The following is a 7525-nucleotide window of genomic DNA, read 5'->3' as shown; positions in this document are numbered from 1 at the left end:
GCGGAGGAATTCGCAATGTTCTCCGCACAGGATCTCATGATTTTCCTGTAAACTTTTCTTCCAGCGACATTTAATGTTTTACCATCTCCAAATGGCAATCATTTGCAAATTAAATGGTGTTTATCCTCCTGGCTATGAACTCTAAAAGGCGTGCAGGGAATTTGTGTGTGTGCGTGCGCGCGCACACACACAGTTCTTAGACCCTGGGAGTCATTTATCTGCCTTTTATTGTTGTCGTTCCTCTCTTGGCCTCTTCCTCCACCAGACAGGCTTAATAACTGGCAATCATCACATCGCAGGGCAAAGCTGTCGGCAGCCACCTCCGCACCGGAGGAATCAGACATCCACAGAGCTTGCCGGATCCATCGCTTCTTTTGTTTTCTCAGGCAGACTGCAGTTTTTTCTCTTGGCTCTCGCTGAATGAAGAGAATCTGAACACATCATGTGGCTGCAAATGGCTTCATATAAGCTGGGAAGAGAAGTAAACAGGAAGTCAACAGCAAAGGAGAAATAAAAATGATCAGTCAGTTAGACTGTTCAATGCCCCCTAGGCATCTCTGGGGAAAGCCAGGCTGCATTAATCAGGCCTGGGCAGGCAGAGCTGCAGGGAGCCGGCCAGGGGAGTGAGTGCCAATCCCCTCTGCGGGCCAAAGATCTTCCAGGAGAGGCAGCACCACGCAGCCCACATGCGTGCATGAAAACCACCCCAGCCAAGTTGCAGAATGTACATGACAATTTTTTTCTCCTTTCTTGGACTCAGATGAAAGGCTGCACTGTGAGCGGAGAATACAATTGCCCTGACGTTCCCGTCCCACACCTGGCTGGTCTTGTACGCCCTAGATTTTCACATCCACAGAGAACAACCCACTGTGTTCTTTATTTCTCCCTTTTTAAAAAAGTTATCGATTTTGGTTGGAGAGGAAGAGAGAGAGAGAAACATCACTTTGTTGTTCCACTCATTGATGCATTCATTGGTTGTTTCTTGCACGTGCCCTGACCAAGGATCGGACCTATAATCCTGGTGTATAGGGGTGACGCTCCAACCAACTGTGCGGGTCAGCCAGGGTCCCGCTATGTTCCTGAGATGAGCCAGGCCCTGTGCCTCAGAGTCCACTTCTTGGGACTCTGGCCACTCTTCCGGCCACCACGCAGTGCCTGTGGCTGCCACGCCCGGGGCTCTGACCCAGCAGCGCCCCTCCAACAACAGGGACCACTGCAGGGTCCAGTCTTTCTTTAAGCCCTGGTCCGTCCTGCCACATCTTCCTTAAAAACAGTGTCAAAGAGAATTCGGGGATCACACCGTGAGTTCTTCAACATCAGTCTGAAAGGGAGGCCTCCCGAAGCTGAGAAAGAAAAAGAGAGACACCAGGTTCTTGGTGTCCCGTTTTGCAAGGAAGGTCAGATTGTGCAGACTGGGATCCTTTTCTTTTCTCTTTTCTCTTCTCTTCTCTTCTCTCCTTTCCTTTCCTTTCCTTTCCTTTCCTTTCCTTTCCTTTCCTTTCCTTTCCTTTCCTTTCCTCTTCTCTACTTTTCCCTTTCCTTCCCTTTCCTTTTTTTAAAGATGTAGGAGGTAACAAACTACTTTGGGGTCAGAAGGGTAAGAAACATACTTTTAAGCAAGTTTCCGAGCCTACCTGGAAGAGGCAGGGATGTAACTTACAGAGCACGATGATTAAAACACAACTCCCACTCCAATCAACATTCCTCTGGTCCACTTATTTTGTCACAGATGATTCTCCAGATCCAAACACAGAAGTGGCTGGAGACCAGAGGTCTCCGTACCAGAGGCCCAACTACGGACGGTGGGGGCATTTGGAAGGAGGCCCCCCGAGAAGGCTCAGATGACTCACAGTGTGAGACAGCAGGACGAGAGTGGAGCTCTGACCGCAATGCTTCTGAACTAGAATCTTAAGCAAGTTGTTTTCCAACACTTGACACCCTCGTGACGAGACCGACCAAAGAACAGAGATCCTGACCAGGTGTGTGGAAGTGGCTGGCGTCCAGCTTCTGTTTCAGCGAAGGCTCACCTTCCTGGAAACACTCTTGCTGTCTGGCCCCGGGCCGCTGCAGCAGAACCACTTGCAGGAAGCAGCGCTGGCTGCCCTCCCCACCCTCTGCATAAGGAGAGGGCCCCAGGAGGGGCCAGGAGACCTCCGGCCCAGGCTCGGACTTCTCAGTTTTGTCAACCTCTGCGTGATTCCCCATCGGCTCAGTAACCAGTCCCAGCAGGCAGCGAGCAAGCACACATGAGTAACTTGGACAACAACACGGATACTCATGTGGTAAGCACAGATACACATCTGCTGAGTGGGAAGGGTCGCTGTGTAACTTCCATATTCCAGGCACACTAAGTGCTAAGACTTGGCCCAGCCGGGCATCATGGACAATGAGTACGTCAGTGAGCCTCTGCCGTGTGTCTGCGCCCTGTTCGCCACTGTGTGTCACATTAAAGAAGCCCAAACAGGGCTCTCTTTTGGCTTCTGTGTGGTTGCAACCTTGCTCAGCTCACAAGACTAACAAACATGGAAGGCTGAGATCATCCCATGAGGCCAAATAACCATTCTGATCCTCAGCGAGCCTGACATTCAGGTAGCACTCTGGCCCTTTGTTCAATAATACCTCACATTGCTATTTAATTTTTCTTTTGTGACCTTGGTCATCCACTAGAGGTTATAACTCCTCCAGAGTTGGAAGCACAGCTCGCCCTTGGTAGAGTCTCATCTCTCTCTCTCTCTCTCTCACACACACACACACACACACACACGGACGGCTCCCTGCACAGTGCTGCACACACAGCTAGGTGCTTGTTATGCTGTTCCTGAATGCTCCAGTAAGTTAATTGTGTGGAACAGAAGATAATTGCAATAAGAGTTTGTGTCGGGGAGCAAGCTGGGCAGGCAGGGGGAGCGGTGGGAAGGAGACATAATGGAGAGGCAAGAAGCAATGGACAGTAAGCCACTGCGCTTCTTCATTTTTTCCTTTTGAAAGTACTGATTAAAGATAACACTTGAAAATGATAAAAGTGCACATAGTCACTACAGAAAATTTTGTAAAATAAAGAAAAATAGAAAGAAGAAAATGAAAATCACAGGTAATTTGACTCCCAGATGTTCGTAAACACACAGAATATATGACTGTGAACTGGAACAAGTGTTACGAGGGGACAGATACATAAGAGAATAAACAATAGGGGCCTCTCTGAGGATGTGGCACTTAAGCTGAGACCTGAAGGATGAGCAGAGGTCACACAGGTGAAGAGAGAGAGAAAAGGCCTAACAGGCAGGTGTGTGTTACAGAACGTATCTTTTAAAGAAGGGAAATCATGATTCTCAGACAAATATAAAGTGAACATGTGCCAAACATTGTATTTAACGCATTGTATTTAAGCCAGTGAGATGTTGCAACTCGTTCAAAGGAGAATTCAAAGTACCAATCTTATCCATCGAGAAGGCTGCAGTGAAATAGAAATTGCTGCCAAGTTGGGTGGAGGAAAATCACCTGTCCCTCCCCAGAACAGAATTCACCAGCACATGGAAAATTATCATTTGCATTTCCTCAGTTATCTACAGCTTACAGAGTTGTAAAGTAGCTCAGAGAAAATGAAAAATGGAGATAACCAGGAAGTGTAAGCTCGTAAGAACGCACCCAAATTTTTTCTCCGTACTTCAGAGTCACCCACAGTTTTCCTGACGTGTATAAATGCCCTGGGAAGGGAAAGAGCTTCATAGAGCCAAAAGGAGAGGAAGTTGCTGGGGTACAGTGAGCAAAGGAGAGAGTGGGTTGGGATAGGAGTTGTGCTGGACTTTCCTATTTGTCTCTGATTTTTTCATTTAACAATATAGGATGAACATTCCTCCATGCCATTGAATATCCTTTTGAAGAATGAGGGTTTTTAAAAAATATTTTATGTATTCACTTTTAGAGAGAGGAGAAGAAAAAGAGAAAGAGAGAGAGAAATATCAATGTGTGGTTGCCTCTCATGAACCCCATACTGGGAACCTGGCCCTCAACACAGGCATGTGCCCTGACTGGGAATTGAACCAGTGACTCTTTGGTTTGCAGCCTACACTCAATCCACTGAGCTACACCAGCCAGGCGCTTGAAGCATGAGTTTTTAATGGTTGTACTGTGTTGCCTTGTAGTGGGCTCATCATAACGTACTTACAAACCACCCCCACTCTTGTCCATTTAAATTGTTCTCACTAAGTATTCTTTTTTCCAAGATTTTATTTATTTATTTTTAGTGGGAGGGAGAGAGAGCAGAAGAGAACATTTGATGTGAGAGAGAAACATCGATCAGCTGCTTACCATATACACCCTTGCCAGGGAAGGGCCTGCCACCCAAGCATGTGCCCTGACCTAGAATGGAACCAGCGACCTTTGGCCTTGCAGTACAATGCCCAACCAACTGAGCCATGCCAGTCAGGGCTCACTTAATATTCTTGTACATGACTCTTTGTTCTTACATATCTCCGATCATTCCCTTGGGACAGATTTCCGTAAGTAGACTGCAGATTAAAGATATTTTAAAGGGGTTTGACTAATAAAAACTGTTTTCAAAAAATATTGAGGTGTGAGGAAGTAGAGGCTCTGAGGTTGTCTAGAAGACCAATGTACTAGAGAGGTGAGAGGTGGGAAGGGTCTGCCCTAGGGGAGAGCGGGGGGGGGGGGGGCGGGTAGAGATGAGGGTCAGAGGTGAGAAGGGGCAGCAGCAGCAGCCGTCTGGGAGTCTGGGTGTGCAGAGTAGAAGCAGGTGGAGGAGATGGCCCTGAAGCTTTGGGCTTGCATTTGCCTTAGACACACATTGAAAATGAGCCTACGTAAAAAAGAAACTAACTTGAGGGAAGAAGACACGTTTATTTTTAGACATAGAAGGTGTGGGGGCACCATCGAGCATCCAGGAGCATAGAGGCAGAGTCTGGGCTAGAGAGCTTGACCTGGGAGCCGTACAGAGACCTGCTGGTTCAGACCAGGAGAGAGGGGGTGCCTCCGTGAGAGGAGCCCTGGCAGAGTACCCACTCTCCTGGGCATGCTTGGAGGACCCAGCAAATAAACAAGCAAGAGAGAGGAAGGTAGGAAAGGGTGCCCGTGAGGCAGGTAATTAACAATGTCAAATATTGGTCAGAAAGGACGAGGACTAAAGGAAAAAAAAAACATTGTGTTTGGCCTAACAAAGTCATGGCAACCTCAACGAGAGAAATTTCAACAAAACTGTGGGGGTGGAAGTCAGCGGTTAAGGAAATAGGAGATGGAGGCATGGAGTGTTGGCCACAGCATGGAGAATTTTGGCAGTGAAGGGAAGAGAAAAGTCTGGAAATCAGCTAGAAAGGAGGAGATCCAGCATTATTTTGTGTACGTGTCTTGTTCAGATTCCAACCCAGCAGCTTCCGTCCTGCTTCCCACATCCCCACCCCAGTTTCCTCTACTTAGTGTTAGACCCCAAGTATTTTCTAACCTCAGGGATATGATGTGGCTTCACATGACAAGCACTTAACACAGATCCAGACACATAGCAAGTGCTCAGTAAGTGTTATTATTGATACTATTTTCATTAAGAGTCTTTAGGAACCCAATATGCAAACAAACAGGAAGAACAGTACACGAGGGAGGGGAGGGTGAGAATAGGGATGAGGGAAGGGAGGTGGTCTGTCCTTAGCAGAATAGACCGTATTTTTTTTTTCTTGGCCTTAGTTCTAGATCTATTATTGACTTAATTCTAGGTGTACTGTTTCCACATAAGATGTCCCAAGGAGCCTATGTTTTACCAGTTGGCATGTAGCTTTGAGACTCCCCTCAAGGATTTCTCCCTGCATTTTCCCTCATGGCTTCGGGGTCAGCCTGAGTTTAAGGTCTGGCCCTGCCCCTTGGAGTTATGGAAGAGAACAGAGGAAAACTCCCCGAGGGACAGGATTTGGGAAGAGAATGTGCAGAGAGGAGCTAAGCAAATGCCAAGCATGTGAGCCACTTGCAGCAAATGCAAGGGGCAAACAGAGGAGCCCAAGGGCCCCTGTGTTCAGAGGGGCTGAGTGCAATCACAGCCGCGCATCAGCAGGGGGCGTCTGAGCAAGAGCAAAAGCTCACAGAGCCCCGTGCGCGGAACAGCAGTGTGGGCTGAGGAGCAGAGGGGGCCGGTCCCACTTCTCCTGCAGCAAGGCGACAGAATTGCTCCACATTGCACTGAGACTGAGCAGAGAAGATGCAAGTAGTGTATTGTGCCTGCGACTTCGCTGGCCTTTCCCCTGAGCCACCTTCATCCACTGGTTAGAAGGCAACAAAGTAACTAACTGTCCAACCCACTTTAAAGCTTCAATGACTTCAACAGCCCCTTCGGGTAGAGTATGGTCCCTCATGATAAAAATGCTTCTTCTCCTCCACCGCACCCTAAGATAGTATCTGGGATTCAGAGGAAGAGCTGTGTGCGGCTTACCCGAGGGAAGGCCTCAGACACGTCCTCAGCATCCTGGGAGGTCCAGTGAGCTTTCTCATGTCTTCCTGGTTGCTACTTGCCCTGATGGCCGTCTCAGGTGAAGGGGCATGGAGGGAGGCTGTTTAATACATGATGTGGTTTCCCATGGCTTGACCAGAGCTCCTGAGTTAACTTGGCCCTCCGGCTGCTGCATGCCCCTCTGAGAACCACCTGTGGCCGCCATCAGGTCCCGCTGCCTGGATTCCATTCGAGCCACCCTTCCCAATGATAATTCTTGCCTTCCTCAGTGGTTGCATTTCTTTTCAGTAACAGAAGCCCTGCTGTTACCAAAGCTGACCATCTCATTGCTTGATTTTATAACTGGGTTAAATGTCAGCCCGGAGGGGAAAAAAATCTACTATTAAGGCTATCCATATAATGAGACCTGAGTCCCCACAATGCTCGGCACTGACTGATGCTTCAGACCAAACTGTTTGAATTGACTAGTTAGTTGTCTGGGCATCTGGTGGAAATGGCTTTTGTTTTTTTTTTGCCAGGCCTGAAAACCTGAGTGGTCTTTTTATTTCAAACTCTCTAAACTCTGTGCTCAATGAGGATGGAAAGTGTTGCATGTGGAAATTGCCTGGGTGACTGGGAAAAACTTGCCAAAGGAGAAACTTTCCAGTTCCTGGCTTTCAAAGTGTGCGCTGTGCCATATGTCATGAGGTAATACAGATTCCCTGAATGGGGTGCCACAGCCAATGAAAGTGGTGACCCGACAGTCAGCAAATACAGTTCTAGTCACTAATCAGAGGCAACAGAAGAATTGGTAAGAAAGGCAAGAGAAGAAAGAATGGCTGAGAAGAGAAAAAAAAAATCGGCAACCAAGTGTCGAAGCTCCGCAAAATGGAGGGAAGCTGCCCTCGGGCCCAGACCTTCATTTTGTTTAGCAGAAGAAAATAAGCTTGAAAGTGTTCCCAAAACGGCAGTGTTCACGTTAACAGATACCATCTGGAAATCAAGAAAACTCCGATCTTGTTTTTACGGATTTGTACTGAGAACCAGTTCCAGCCAGAGAACCTCAAATCTGAGAAGTTTCCAACAGGGCACTAAGATATA

Source organism: Sturnira hondurensis, unplaced genomic scaffold, assembly GCF_014824575.4.
Source record: "Sturnira hondurensis isolate 20B ecotype Veracruz unplaced genomic scaffold, ASM1482457v3 Scaffold0008640, whole genome shotgun sequence".
NCBI lineage: Eukaryota > Metazoa > Chordata > Mammalia > Chiroptera > Phyllostomidae > Sturnira > Sturnira hondurensis.
Note: the sequence above shows the minus strand (reverse complement) of the source record.